The sequence below is a fragment of the Nerophis lumbriciformis genome, linkage group LG01 (genome assembly GCF_033978685.3).
Source record: "Nerophis lumbriciformis linkage group LG01, RoL_Nlum_v2.1, whole genome shotgun sequence".
NCBI lineage: Eukaryota > Metazoa > Chordata > Actinopteri > Syngnathiformes > Syngnathidae > Nerophis > Nerophis lumbriciformis.
The window spans coordinates 6,851,819-6,866,697 of NC_084548.2; the positions used below are offsets into that span (position 1 = coordinate 6,851,819).

General features: G+C 41.0%; 1 protein-coding gene and 1 long non-coding RNA gene across 2 annotated transcripts in view; one reads left to right on the plus strand and one right to left on the minus strand.

Moving 5' to 3' along the window:
• LOC140678752 (uncharacterized) overlaps positions 1-14,879 on the minus strand; it is a 191,958-nt gene that overhangs the window by 148,514 nt on the left and 28,565 nt on the right. The gene's annotated exons all lie outside the window — the stretch shown is intronic.
• Positions 1-14,879, plus strand: part of LOC133612742 (serine/threonine-protein kinase SBK1) — a 41,891-nt gene that overhangs the window by 15,942 nt on the left and 11,070 nt on the right. The window lies entirely within an intron of this gene.

Consider the following 14,879-nt stretch of genomic DNA (forward strand, 5'->3'; position numbering starts at 1 on the left):
GTATCGGTCAGTATCGGTATCGGATCGGAAATGCAAACACAATATCGGTATCGGATCGGAAGTGCAAAAACCTGGATCGGGACATCCCTACTCTGAGGTCTGAGAGCCAGCTCCAGCTCGTGGTGCCCAAGACCAGACTTAAAACTAGGGGAGACAGGGCCTTCTCTGTGGTCGGCCCTAAGCTCTGGAACACTCTGCCCCTCCATGTTCCAACTGCTCCCACAGTGGAGTGTTTTAAGTCTCGTCTTAAGACCCACTTTTATTCTCTAGCTTTTAACACTACGTGAGTTGTGTGGTCCTCTGTTATCCTCTGTGTTTTTAAAATGTTGATTTCTATTTACTGTTTTAATTGGTTTTACCCTTTAAAATAGTTTTTAATCATATTTATTTTATATTGTTTTTATATTGGTTTTATATGTATTTATTTTTTGTTTTTATTCAGTCATTGGTGGAGCTATGGATAATATTTGAATATTGTTTTTAATATTGTTGTGCAGCACTTTGGAAACATTGTGTTGTTTAAATGTGCTATATAAATAAAGTGGATTGGATTGGATTGAAAATAATATCGACTTCAGTGCAAAATAGTAATACATCTGACGTGAGCAACAACCAATTCAAAACGAAAATTTACCAATATAGCATTTCAACTGCTGTTAAATAACTGTGTATCTTACAATAAATCTCACGTTAGCTTTAGTGTAATTTATAATACTTTGCAGAGCAATATCAGACCGTGGCTTACCATTAGCAGAGTGCAGGAAGTCTGCTAACAGCTTCCGGTTTGTGGTCATATTTGTAGACTTTTAGGTACCAGTATATATATATATATATATATATATATATATATATATATATATATATATATATATATATATATATTTAAGAAGGGGAACCGGAGGGTGTGTTCCAACTATCGTGGGATCACACTCCTCAGCCTTCCCGGTAAGGTCTATTCAGGTGTACTGGAGAGGAGGCTACGCCGGATAGTCAAACCTCGGATTCAGGAGGAACAGTGTGGTTTTTGTCCTGGTCGTGGAACTGTGGACCAGCTCTATACTCTCGGCAGGGTCCTTGAGGGTGCATGGGAGTTTGCCCAACCAGTCTACATGTGCTTTGTGGACTTGGAGAAGGCATTCGACCGTGTACCCCGGGAAGTCCTGTGGGGAGTGCTCAGAGAGTATGGGGTAACGGACTGTCTTATTGTGGTGGTTCGCTCCCTGTATGATCAGTGTCAGAGCTTGGTCCACATTGCCGGCAGTAAGTCGGACACGTTTCCAGTGAGGGTTGGACTCCGCCAAGGCTGCCCTTTGTCACCAATTCTATTCATAACTTTTATGGACAGAATTTCTAGGCGCAGTCAAGGCGTTGAGGGGATCCGGTTTGGTGGCTGCAGGATTAGGTCTCTGTTGTTTGCAGATGATGTGGTCCTGATGGCTTCATTTGGCCAGGATCTTCAGCTCTCGCTGGATCGCTTCGCAGCCGAGTGTGAAGCGACTGGGATAACAATCAGAACCTCCAAGTCCAAGTCCATGGTTCTCTCCCGGAAAAGGGTGGAGTGCCATCTCCGGGTTGGGGAGGAGATCTTGCCCCAAGTGGAGGAGTTCAAGTACCTGGGAGTCTTGTTCACGAGTGAGGGAAGAGTGGATCGTGAGATCGACAGGCGGATCGGTGCGGCGTCATCAGTAATGCGGACGCTGTATCGATCCGTTGTGGTGAAGAAGGAGCTGAGCCGGAAAGCAAAGCTCTCAATTTACCGGTCGATCTACGTTCCCATCCTCACCTATGGTCATGAGCTTTGGGTTATGACCAAAAGGACAAGATCACGGGTACAAGCGGCCGAAATGAGTTTCCTCCGCCGGGTGGCGGGGCTCTCCCTTAGAGATAGGGTGAGAAGCTCTGTCATCCGGGAGGAGCTCAAAGTAAAGCCGCTGCTCCTCCACATGGAGAGGAGCCAGATGAGTTGGTTCGGGCATCTGGTACGGATGCCACCCGAACGCCTCCCTAGGGAGGTGTTCAGGGCACGTCCGACCTGTAGGAGGCCACGGGGAAGACCCAGGACACGTTGGGAAGACTATCTCTCCCGGCTGGCCTGGGAACGCCTCGGGATCCCCCGGGAAGAGCTGGACGAAGTGGCTGGGGAGAGGGAAGTCTGGGCTTCCCTGCTTAGGCTGCTGCCCCCACGACCCGACCTTGGATAAGCGGAAGAAGATGGATAAATGGATGGATATATATATATATATATATATATATATATATATATATATATATATATATATATATATATATATATATATATATATATATATATGTATGTATCGGTTCAAATGTATTAACACATTTTAGGGCGCAACAACAACAAAAATGTAAACATAACATAAACTATATACTACTGCCATCCAACGTCTTGGACTTGAAACTGCAATTGCATTTTAATGTTATACAGTAATTGTTATTGTGTTATGCTATAATAATACACAATAGGCCTTCTTTAGCTTCTGATCATGTCTTTGTTGCTTACCAAATTCATATTAATTACTGTTCATTTATTTGTCCAAAATGGCCTAAAGCCTATTTACATTTTAGACCAGTAGAAGGGTCCAAAAAAAGTCTAATACCTCTGCTTAGACTTTGAGAAACGGTTTAATTAATTGGAAAATAAACATGTCAGGTTTAAAAGTTAGCATCAATGGTTGTACTACATAAATGTGCAAGCATATACATCTATTTTAGTGGTAGAATAACTATCATGTTGTACAAATGTACTTAGGCTAGACTTAGAATGTCACGTCCAAGTCCTCTATTCTGAGAAGCATCACTGGTGCTAAATGGACTTTTTACTTCCACAGCAGGTGCTTCCGCTAAGTGTGTCGGAACGTGTCCCGATTTTACTCAGCAGTAGTTGAACAATTTCACCTTTGTTCAACTTCAACCTACCCCTCTCTCACTAATCACACGCTCACATGAAACCAAAGCATGTTACAAAGCAGTCAAAACATTATAAGACGAGTCGTGCACTTTAGACGGCTGAAGTTGTAAGTGCCTGGAGAGAGTGTGCCATGCAGCTGTCAGATCGCACGTGCGATAAGCAAGACCCTTGTGGACATGATGACACAAGGCCATATGTATGAATATGAACGTTCGAATGAGCAAAATGTTTATTTGTCAACCAGTCGTTTGTTTGGGGCCAACTGGGAACAAAGGAAGAGGTCTGTCCAGTTTATAATGTCTCTGCCAATTCATTAATCATGAAAAAAATATGCTTTAATCAGAAACTAATGTAATATAGTAAAACTTGTTGGGCAATGGTCCACTTTTTTTTCTTTTTTTTTTTAGGAATTTTGCCTATCATTTACAATCCCTGTAGACAAGAACACATTAGTCTTTATGTTTTTATGCATTCTAGTTTGTAACATACGGCAAGTACGAAGTGGCTAACAACGCAGCTAATGCCAAGCTAAAAAAACATGCAAAAACCGGCAACAATACCTCATTTACAAACCCTGTTTCCATATGAGTTGGGAAATTGTGTTGGATGTAAATATAAACAAAATACAATGATTTGCAAATCCTTTTCAACCCATATTCAGTTGAATATGATACAAAGACAACATATATGATGTTCAAACTCATAAACTTTTTTTTTTTTTTGCAAATAATAATTAACTTAGAATTTCATGGCTGCAACACGTGCCAAAGTAGTTGGGAAAGGGCATGTTCACCACTGTGTTACATGGCCTTTCCTTTTAACAACACTCAGTAAACGTTTGGGAACTGAGGAGACACATTTTTTAAGCTTCTCAGGTGAAATTATTTCCCATTCTTGCTTGATGTACAGCTTAAGTTGTTCAACAGTCCGGGGGTCTCCGTTGTGCTATTTTAGGCTTCATAATGCGCCACACATTTTCAATGGGAGACAGGTCTGGACTACAGGCAGGCCAGTCTAGTACCCGCACTCTTTTACTATGAAGCCACGTTGATGTAACACGTGGCTCGGCATTGTCTTGCTGAAATAAGCAGGGGCGTCCATGGTTACGTTGCTTGGATGGCAACATATGTTGCTCCAAAACCTGTATGTACCTTTCAGCATTAATGGCGCCTTCACAGATGTGTAAGTTACCCATGTCTTGGGCACTAATACACCCCCATACCATCACAGATGCTGGCTTTTCAACTTTGCGCCTTTAACAATCCGGATGGTTATTTTCCTCTTTGGTCCGGAGGACACAACGTCCACAGTTTCGAAAAACAATTTGAAACGTGGACTCGTCAGACCACAGAACACTTTTCCACGTAGTATCAGTCCATCTTAGATGAGCTCAGGCCCAGCGAAGCCGACGGCGTTTCTGGGTGTTGTTGATAAACGGTTTTTGCCTAGCATAGGAGAGTTTTAACTTGCACTTACAGATGTAGCGACCAACTGTAGTTACTGACAGTGGGTTTCTGAAGTGTTCCTGAGCCCATGTGGTGATATCCTTTACACACTGATATTGCTTGTTGATGCAGTACAGCCTCAGGGATCAAAGGTCACAGGCTTAGCTGCTTACGTGCAGTGATTTCTCCAGATTCTCTGAACCCTTTGATGATATTACGGAGCGTAGATGGTGAAATCCCTAAATTCTTTGCAATAGCTGGTTGAGAAAGGTTTTTCTTAAACTGTTCAACAATTTGCTCACGCATTTGTTGACAAAGTGGTGACCCTCGCCCCATCCTTGTTTGTGAATGACTGAGCATTTCATGGAATCTACTTTTATACCCAATCATGGCACCCACCTGTTCCCAATTTGCCTGTTCACCTGTGGGATGTTCCAAATAAGTGTTTGATGAGCATTCCTCAACTTTATCAGTATTTATTGCCACCTTTCCCAACTTCTTTGTCACGTGTTGCTGGCATCAAATTCTAAAGTTAATGATTATTTGCAAAATAAAATAGTTTTATCAGTTTGAACATCAAATATGTTGTCTTTGTAGCATATTCAATTGAATATGGGTTGAAAATGATTTGCAAATCATTGTATTCAGTTTATATTTACATCTAACACAATTTCCCAACTCATATGGAAACGGGGTTTGTACATATTAGCAATATTGTTATTATGAGCGCTAATGCCAGGGAACTATTTTTAGCAGCGCGTGATCACAGAGATAGCTTAAACTGCTATTGAAATACTGAGCCGGCGAGCTGCTGCATCACCTAAGTGTTAGTAAAAGTTAATTCTAGATTATAAATAATGCCTTTCACTTGTATATTAGAAGGTTGTGGCCACAAACAGGGATTTTGGCCAACTTTTGACATTCAATTTATACCCAGAGATCGCGAGGAAGTCACCTTTTTTTTTTTTTTTATCTGCGAGGATTATGATTAATTCTTCATCTAAACGAGAAGATATAAACATACTATCAGTTGGCATACCATTGAGAGCAAACCCTGTACAGTACGTGATTTTTGTTTTATTTCTTGTTTAGCACTTAGTAATAGTGCTTATTACTAAGTTTCTAAAACATGCAGCTTATCCTCCTTATATCCAGGCTAAAAATATACAGTTCTGTATCATAATTTGTCCCAAACTAGTCTTTGTTGTCTCTCATGAAGTCTGTCATAATTAGTAGTGTTGTTGTTGTTGAAAGAAAAGTGATGCTACTGTAAAATTAATGCTTGATTAATGTTGGTTTTCAGCCTTGCCGCTTACGTGCAGTGATTTCTCCAGATTCTCTGAACCTTTTGATAATATTACGGACCGTAGATGGTGAAATCCCTAAATTCCTTGCAATAGCTCGTTGAGAAATGTTGTTCCTTTAAACTGTGCGACCATTTGCTCACGCATTTGTTGACAAAGTGGTGACCCTCGCCCCTTTCTTGTTTGTGAATGACTGAGCATTTCATGTAAGCTGATTTTATACCCAATCATGGCACCCACCTGTTCCCAATTAGCCTGCTCACCTGTGGGATGTTCCAAATAAGTGTTTGATAAGCATTCCTCAACCTTCTCAGTCTTTTTGCCACTTGTGCCAGCTTTTTTGAAACATGTTGCAGGCATCAAATTCCAAACGAGCTAATATTTTGCAAAAAAAAAACAACATTTACCAGTTCGAATGTTAAGTATCTTGTCTTTGCAGTCTATTCAATTGAATATAGGTTGAAGATGATTTGCAAATCATTGTTTTCTGTTTTTATGTACAATTTACACAACGTGCAAACTTCACCGGTATTGGGTTTTGTAGTAGTGAATAAACTTGATTGCATCACAGAAAGTTTCTCAAACAAATAAAATGTTTGAACAAACATTTTACAAAGTGATCGCTGCAGACACAAGCGGTCCGATTGTATTCCACTTTCAGGACTCTGTGCAAGCTCTTTCCTATCTCTCTATTTGAACGACTGGAACACCCTAGAACAGAACAGCAATACGGAATTTTCGGCTCAACCTCTACACTCATACATACATATGACGTCATACTGTATGCAATCCAGCTAATTGACCAACTTCCTGACAATCTCTATGAGCCCTTCCTGAGTCCCAGGAAATGCATCACAGTCTCAACACCGCCCGCCAGCAACACAACTTCCTGTGCGGCTGCTTTGGCGCCAAAGCTGTCAAGCTGTTGTTCTTATCTCGATAGTATATCGCTGATCCTTTCTGAAGAAATGTTTACCCCCAACATCCCGACTAGATAAGTTTGACAAACTCTCTTTAGAAACCATATTGAAGAAACTATTTTAACAACTTCCTGACTAGATAGTTTTGACTATCTATCTGTATTGTGCATATTGAAGAAACTGTATTTTACCAACTTCCTGACTAGATATAGATTTGACTATCTAAAGCAGGGGTGCTCATTACGTCGATCGCGATCTACCGGTCGATCTCGGAGGGTGTGTCAGTCGATCACCAGCCAGGCATTAAAAAAATAGTCCTAAAAATGAGCGATCATAAATCTTCACTATGACGTCACTTTCGTCACTTGATTGACATTCACGGCACCCGAGGGTCTTCTGAGATGACGCTGGCTGCTGCCAGATCATTAAAATTACCGACAGGAAGGCGAGAAACACTTTATTTCAACAGACTCTGGCGCCGTACCTGTCGTCAAAACTCCAAAGACCGACTGCACAGTTGCACAATAAAAGCTCTGCTTCATCCTGCCTGCGCTACCAAAATAAGAGTCCCAGAAAGCTGGCGTGCACAAGCTAGCAAGCTACGGAGTTTGCCGACAATGTATTTCTTGTAAAGTGTATACAAAGGAGTACGGAAGCTGGACAAATAAGATGCCAAAAACCAACCACTTTCATGTGGTATTGGACAGAAAGGAGGACTTTTTTTCTCCTCCATTCGAAAATGCGGACGTTATCATCACCACTGTCTGATTCCAATCAATGCAAGTCATCAGAATCAGGTAATACACCAACTTATATTCTTGTCTTCATGAAAGAAAGGAATCTATATGTGTTAAACATGCTTGTATTATCATTAACCACCTTTAACTTGTTAACAATATTAACTATATGTGTTAAACATGCTTGTATTATCTTTAACCACCTTTAAGTTGTTAACAATATTAACTATATGTATTAAACATGCTTGTTTTATCTTTAAACACCTTTAAGTTGTTAACAATATTAACTATTTGTGTTAAACATGCTTGTATTATTTTTAACCACCTTTAACTTGTTAACAATATTAACTATATGTGTTAAACATGCTTGCATTATCTTTAAACACCTTTAACTTGTTAACAATATTAACTATGTATTAAACATACTTGTATTATCATTAAACACCTTTAATGTATTAACAATATTAACTATATGTGTTAAACATGCTTGCATTATCATTAAACACCTTTAACTTGTTAACAAAAACATATATTTCATAAATAAGTAAATATAAATTATATATATGAATGAGGTAGATCCCCACGACTTGATCAATTGAAAAGTAGCTCGCCTGCAGAAAAAGTGTGAGCACCCCTGATCTAAACAGTCCATATTGAAGATACTAGTTAACCAAATTCCTGACTAGATAGGTTTGACTATCTTTACAGTCCATATTGAATACATTGTTTTTTACCAACATCCTGACTACTTTAGATGTTATTTCGTTGAAACTTAGTGAAGACATTGTTTTTCCAAAATCCCATCTAGATAGGTATGATATCGGTCTTTCTATTGACAAAACCCAAAACCAGTGAATTTGGCACGTTGTGTAAATCGTAAATAAAAACAGATTACAATGATTTGCAAATCACTTTCAACCTATATTCAACTGAATAGACTGCAAAGACAAGATATTTAACAATCGAACTGGAAAACTTTATTTTTTGCAAATATTAGCTCATTTGGAATTTGAAGCCTGCAACATGTTTCAAAAAAGTGCGTGAGCAAATTGTCGAACAGTTTAAGAACAACATTTCTCAACGAGCTATTGCAAAAAAATGTAGGGATTTCACCATCTAAGGTCCGTAATATCATCAAACGTTTCAGAGAATCTGGAGAAATCACTGCACGGAAACGATGATATTACGGACCTTCGATCCCTCAAGCGGTACTGCATCAAAAAGCTACATCAGTGTGTAAAGGATATCACCACATTGGCTCAGGAACACTTCAGAAAACCACTGTCAGTAACTACAGTTGGTCGCTACATCTGTAAGTGCAAGTTAAAACTCTACTATGCAAAGCGAAAGCCATTTATCAACAACACCCAGAAACGCCGCCGTAAGATGGACCGATGCAAAGTAGAAAAGTGTACTGTGGTCTGACGAGTCCACATGTCAAATTGTTTTTGGAAACTGTGGACGTCGTGTCCTCCGGACCAAAGAGGAAAAGAACCATCCGGATTGTTATAGGCGCAAAGTTGAAAAGCCAGCATCTGTGATGGTATGGGGGTGTATTAGTTATGGCGTCACATTAGTGCCAAAAATCCGAGCGCATAAAAACTGTTATCGCGCGCTGATTCTCCACTTCGTGCGCGCGCGCGACACCCTTTTGCGCGCGCGTGGTGCCTTTTTGCGCGCGTGCGGTGCCTTTCTGCGCGCGCGCTTTCTGTGTACTCCTGGCATCTCTCCTCGCGCTGTCATGTTTCTTTTTGGCACTTTGGGGGCGGGTATGCTTAGACGGCCCCTTCTTTCTGATTGGTCGGGCGAAAAACGCTGAAAAATGCTCAGAGCCAATCAGAAGTATAGCAGGGCGGGTCATCGTCAATATGTATCAAGATTTACGGAGGAAGAAGTGGATAAAAAAATGTCGCGCGCTGATGAAGGTTATTTCATACCACATAAACACAATACAGGGTAATACAAAATGTGACCCAAATAAATAATAAGACAACAAACACCATAATCACATCTTTCAGCCAGAACTGGTCCACCAGCAATCAATCAATCAATCAATCAATGTTTATTTATATAGCCCTAAATCACAAGTGTCTCAAAGGGCTGCACAAGCCACAACGACATCCTCGGTACAGAGCCCACATAAGGGCAAGGAAAAACTCACCCCAGTGGGACGTCGATGTGAATGACTATGAGAAACCTTGGAGAGGACCGCATATGTGGGTAACCCCCCCCCCCCCCCCCCCCCCCCCCCCCCCCCTCTAGGGGAGACCGAAAGCAATGGATGTCGAGTGGGTCTGACATAATATTGTGAGAGTCCAGTCCATAGTGGATCCAACATAATAGTAAGAGTCCAGTCCATAGTGGATCCAACATAATAGTAAGAGTCCAGTCCATAGTGGGGCCAGCAGGACACCATCCCGAGCGGAGACGGGTCAGCAGCGCAGAGATAACATCCAACCATAACATTATTTTATATTTTCACTTCTTCTTGAACATTTGTTTTCTAATTTATGGAATTTCTTTTGATTCAGCCATAAAATTAATGAAATAATCTTTGAATTTTGTTTTTAAAATGTTAAAAATAGCTTTTAATAATGTATTCTGAAACAGTTTAAAATAATCAGAGAACTGACTAACACTGACCCTACACAACTATGTTGCACAATTAAGTCTTTTTTTTTTTAAAGTGAAAGAGGTAATTTCAACAGCATCCTATGTCATATCTACATGTAATAAGATTTGTAACAAGGCAAACCGTTTGTAAATTGGTCGAAAATCGAGCAAGTTATGGTAATTTAATTAGTACATACCATTGACATCAATGTAATGATTGAGGCTAGATGTCCGAGGTAAGATGGCTACAACGTTGCTACGCTGGAGAATGATTGGTCATATGAAAAATGCTCAGAGCCAATCAGAAAGAAGGGGCCGTCTAAGCATACCCGCCCCCAAAGTGCCAAAAAGAAACATGACAGCGCGAGGAGAGATGCCAGGAGTACACAGAGAGCGCGCAAAAAGGCACCACGCGCGCGCAAAAGGGTGTCGCGCGCGCGCACGAAGTGGAGAATCAGCGCGCGATAACAGTTTTTATGCGCTCAGATTTTTGGCACTAATGTGACGCCATAATTAGTGCCCAAGACATGGGTAACTTACACATCTGTGAAGGCACCATTAATGCTGAAAAGTACATACAGGTTTTGGAGCAACATATGTTGCTTTTTTCAGCAAGACAATGCCAAGCCACGTGTTACAACAGCGTGGCTTCATAGTAAAAGAGTGCAGGTACTAGACTGGCCTGCCTGTAGTCCAGACCTGTTTCCCATTGAAAATGTGTGGTGCATTATGAAGCCTAAAATACCACAATGGAGACCCCCGGACTGTTGAACAACTTAAGCTGTACATCAAGCAAGAATGGGAAAGAATTCCACCTGAAAAGCTACAAAAATTGGTCTCCTCAGTTCCCAAACTATTACTGAGTGTTGTTAAAAGGAAAGGCCATGTAACACAGTGGTAAAAATGCACCGTGCCAACTTTTTTCTAATGTGTTGCTGCCATTAAATTCTAAGTTAATGATTATTTGCAAAACAATATAGATAACTTTCTCAGTTTGATCATTAAATATCTTGTCTTTCAATTGAATATAAGTTGAAAAGGATTTGCAAAGCATTGTATTCTGTTTTTATTTACGACTTACACAACGTGCCAACTTCACTGGTTTTGGGTTTTGTATGTATCTGTCACTACGGTAAACACTCCTAAATAAAAAAATAAGCACAATGTTTGCCAACCAAGCTCAGGGTAAACATTGTTTAGTGACACCTGATGATTACCGTGTCCAGGATCCCACAAACATATCTGTGTCTTTGTGTGGCACGTGTTGACACCCGTGGTTCAAGAATAGATCTCATGGGTCGCACAACTTTACACAACATATGACGCACGCACAGAGTGTAGGCAAGAACACCCTATTAACCTGTAAGCAACACAGATTTGTTTTGGTGAGTGCCACCTCTGCAGGAGGGCATGTCTGTCCTCTACTTTAGGGTCATCACGACAACATTCCCACTGTGCTTCAAGGGGATCTTGTTCTACCTTACAAGTGTAATATATTGACTCAACATGTACACAATGTTTGTGAGCAGGCTTGCATTTAAACTGTGATCATGAATGACAATGTAATGCAATGATGCTTTGTTTAGAAGGAACTAATTTGGACTCTATTATTGTACGAACCCTGTTTCCATATGAGTTGGGAAATTGTGTTAGATGTAAATATAAACGGAATACAATGATTTGCAAATCCTTTTCAACCCATATTCAGTTGAATGCACTACAAAGTCAAGATATTTGATGTTCAAACTCATAACATTTTTTTTTGTTTTGCAAATAATAATTAACTTAGAATTTCATGGCTGCAACAATTGCCAAAGTAGTTGGGAAAGGGCATGTTCACCACTGTGTTACATGACCTTTCCTTTTAACTACACTCAGTTAAAGGGGAACATCATCACCAGACCTATGTAAGCGTCAATATATACCTTGATGTTGCAGAAAAAAGACCATATATTTTTTTAACCGATTTCCGAACACTAAATGGGTGAATTTTGGCGAATTAAACGTCTTTCTAATATTCGCTCTGGTCATGTTGTGACGTCACATCGGTAAGCAATCCGCCATTTTCTCAAACACCGAGTCAAATCAGCTCTGTTATTTTCCGTTTTTTCCACTGTTTTCCGTACCTTGGAGACATCATGCCTCGTCGGTGTGTTGTCGGAGGGTGTAACAACACGAACAGGGACGGATTCAAGTTGCACCAGTGGCCCAAAGATGCGAAAGTGGCAAGAAATTGGACGTTTGTTCCGCACACTTTACCGACGAAAGCTATGCTACGACAGAGATGGCAAGAATGTGTGGATATCCTGCGACACACAAAGCAGATGCATTTCCAACGATAAAGTCAAAGAAATCTGCCGCCAGACCCCCATTGAATCTGCCGGAGTGTGTGAGCAATTCAGGGACAAAGGACCTCGGTAGCACGGCAAGCAATGGCAGCAGTTTGTTCCCACAGGCGAGCGAGCTAAACCCCCTATCGACCCTAGCTTCCCTGGCCTGCTGACATCAACTCCAAAACTGGACAGATCAGCTTTCAGGAAAAGAGCGCGGATGAGGGTATGTCTACAGAATATATTAATTGATGAAAACTGGGCTGTCTGCACTCTCAAAGTGCATGTTGTTGCCAAATGTATTTCATATGCTGTAAACCTAGTCCATAGTTGTTAGTTTCCTTTAATGCCAAACAAACACATACCAATCGTTGGTTAGAAGGCGATCGCCGAATTCGTCCTCGCTTTCTCCCGTGTCGCTGGCTGTCGTGTCGTTTTCGTCGGTTTCACTTGCATACGGTTCAAACCGATATGGCTCAATAGCTTCAGTTTCTTCTTCAGTTTCGTTTTCGCTACCTGCCTCCACACTACAACCATCCGTTTCAATACATGCGTAATCTGTTGAATCGCTTAAGCCGCTGAAATCCGAGTCTGAATCCGAGCTAATGTCGCTATAGCTTGCTGTTCTTTCTGCCATGTTTGTTTGTGTTGGCTTCACTATGTGACGTCACAGGAAAATGGACGGGTGTATATAACGATGTTTAAAATCAGGCACTTTGAAGCTTTTTTTAGGGATATTGCGTGATGGGTAAAATTTTGAAAAAAACTTCGAAAAATATAACAAGCCACTGGGAACTGATTTTTAATGGTTTTAACCATTCTGAAATTGTGATAATGTTCCCCTTTAACGTTTGGTGAACTGAGGAGACACATCTTTTAAGCTTCTCATGTGGAATTCTTTCCCATTCTTGCTTGATGTACAGCTTAAGTTGTTCAACAGTCCGGGGGTCTCCGTCGTGGTATTTTAGGCTTCATAATGCACCACACATTTTCAATGGGAGACAGGTCTGGACTACAGGCAGGCCAGTCTAGTACACGCACTCTTTTACTATGAAGCCACGTTGGTGTAACACGTGGCTTGGCATTGTCTTGAGTCCTGACCTGAACCCGATAGAACACCTTTAGAATGAATTAGAATGGCGACTGAGAGCCAGGCCTTCTCGACCAACAACCTCACCAATGCGCTTTTGGAGGAATGGTCCAAAATTCCTATAAACACACCAGTGACGTGCGGTGAGGTTGATGGCTGGTGAGGCACTGACTTCATCACAGTCAGATTTACAAACATATGAACCCTAAAGAGTATCTTATTCACCATTTGATTGGCAGCAGTTAACGGGTTATGTTTAAAAGCTCATACCAGCATTCTTCCTTGCTTGGCACTCAGCATCAAGGCTTGAAATTGGGGGTTACATCACCAAAAATTATTCCCGGACGCGGCGCCGCTGCTGCCCACTGCTCCCCTCACCTCCCAGGGGGTGAACAAGGGGATGGGTCAAATGCAGAGGACAAATTTCACCACACCTAGTGTGTGTGTGACAATCATTGCTACTTTAACTTAACTTTAACTTTACACATACAAACTGTAGCACACAAAAAAGCACATTTAATAAAAAAACTTTATTATGGTCTTACCTTTACTTAGAAATGCGCCGCTGTTGTGCTGGATTAATGAACCCCCTGATGGGTGTGTTATATCAACTAAAGCCCTCACTTAAACTTTCCACGTGCAAGATTGAATCTATTTAAAAAAGTGTAACCGAGGGTTTATAAATGTCTCCTATACTGTATGAAACAACAAAATAATAAACACGGAGGCTCCAGTTTACACGAGGACCACTTTATTTACCTTCTTTCAAAAACTTCCGCTCCACTCCAACGTGTCAAAATTCTGCTCTTAGCGCCTTCAAAATAAGAGCTCAAGGCATATACTGTATAACAGCGCATAACAGGAACTTAACATCACAAAGAGGAAAGCCCATAAAAATAGGTTACAAAAGTTATTTAATAAGAATCCAAAAAGTGCAAAAACAATAATGTTCGTGTTGGAGGAGTTGTGAATTAGGTACACCTGCAGTCTGCAGGTGTACCTAATGTTGTGGCCCTGCAGTCATTCACAACTCCTCCAACACGAACATTATTGTTTTTGCACTTTTTGGCTTCTTATGAAATAACTTTTTTAAATAGATTCAATCTTGCACGTGGAAAGTTTAAGTGTGGGCTTTAGTTGATATAACACTCCCGTCAGGGGTTGCCGTGCATTCTACGGCGGGGGTGCAGGAGGCGAGCCTCAGCCAGTGCGTCTTTTGCAGCCGTTTTATGATCGCTCAGCACAAGAAATACGTTACACACATACAGTTGTTGACAAAATACACTGTACATTATATACCTCAGCTAACTAAACTATGGAAATGTATAATATAGTTCATATAGCAATACGGTCTCACTGCACAGCAGGCCAGCAGTTAGCCGAGTCCGTCCATGTTGAGGCACTGAGTGACGTGCCTCGACAGGCTGCTGTTCACCGCACCGTCTCTTCTCAGTATTTGAACGGCAAATGTGAAAATTCAGCGATTTTGAATACAAATATTTGAAAACTGG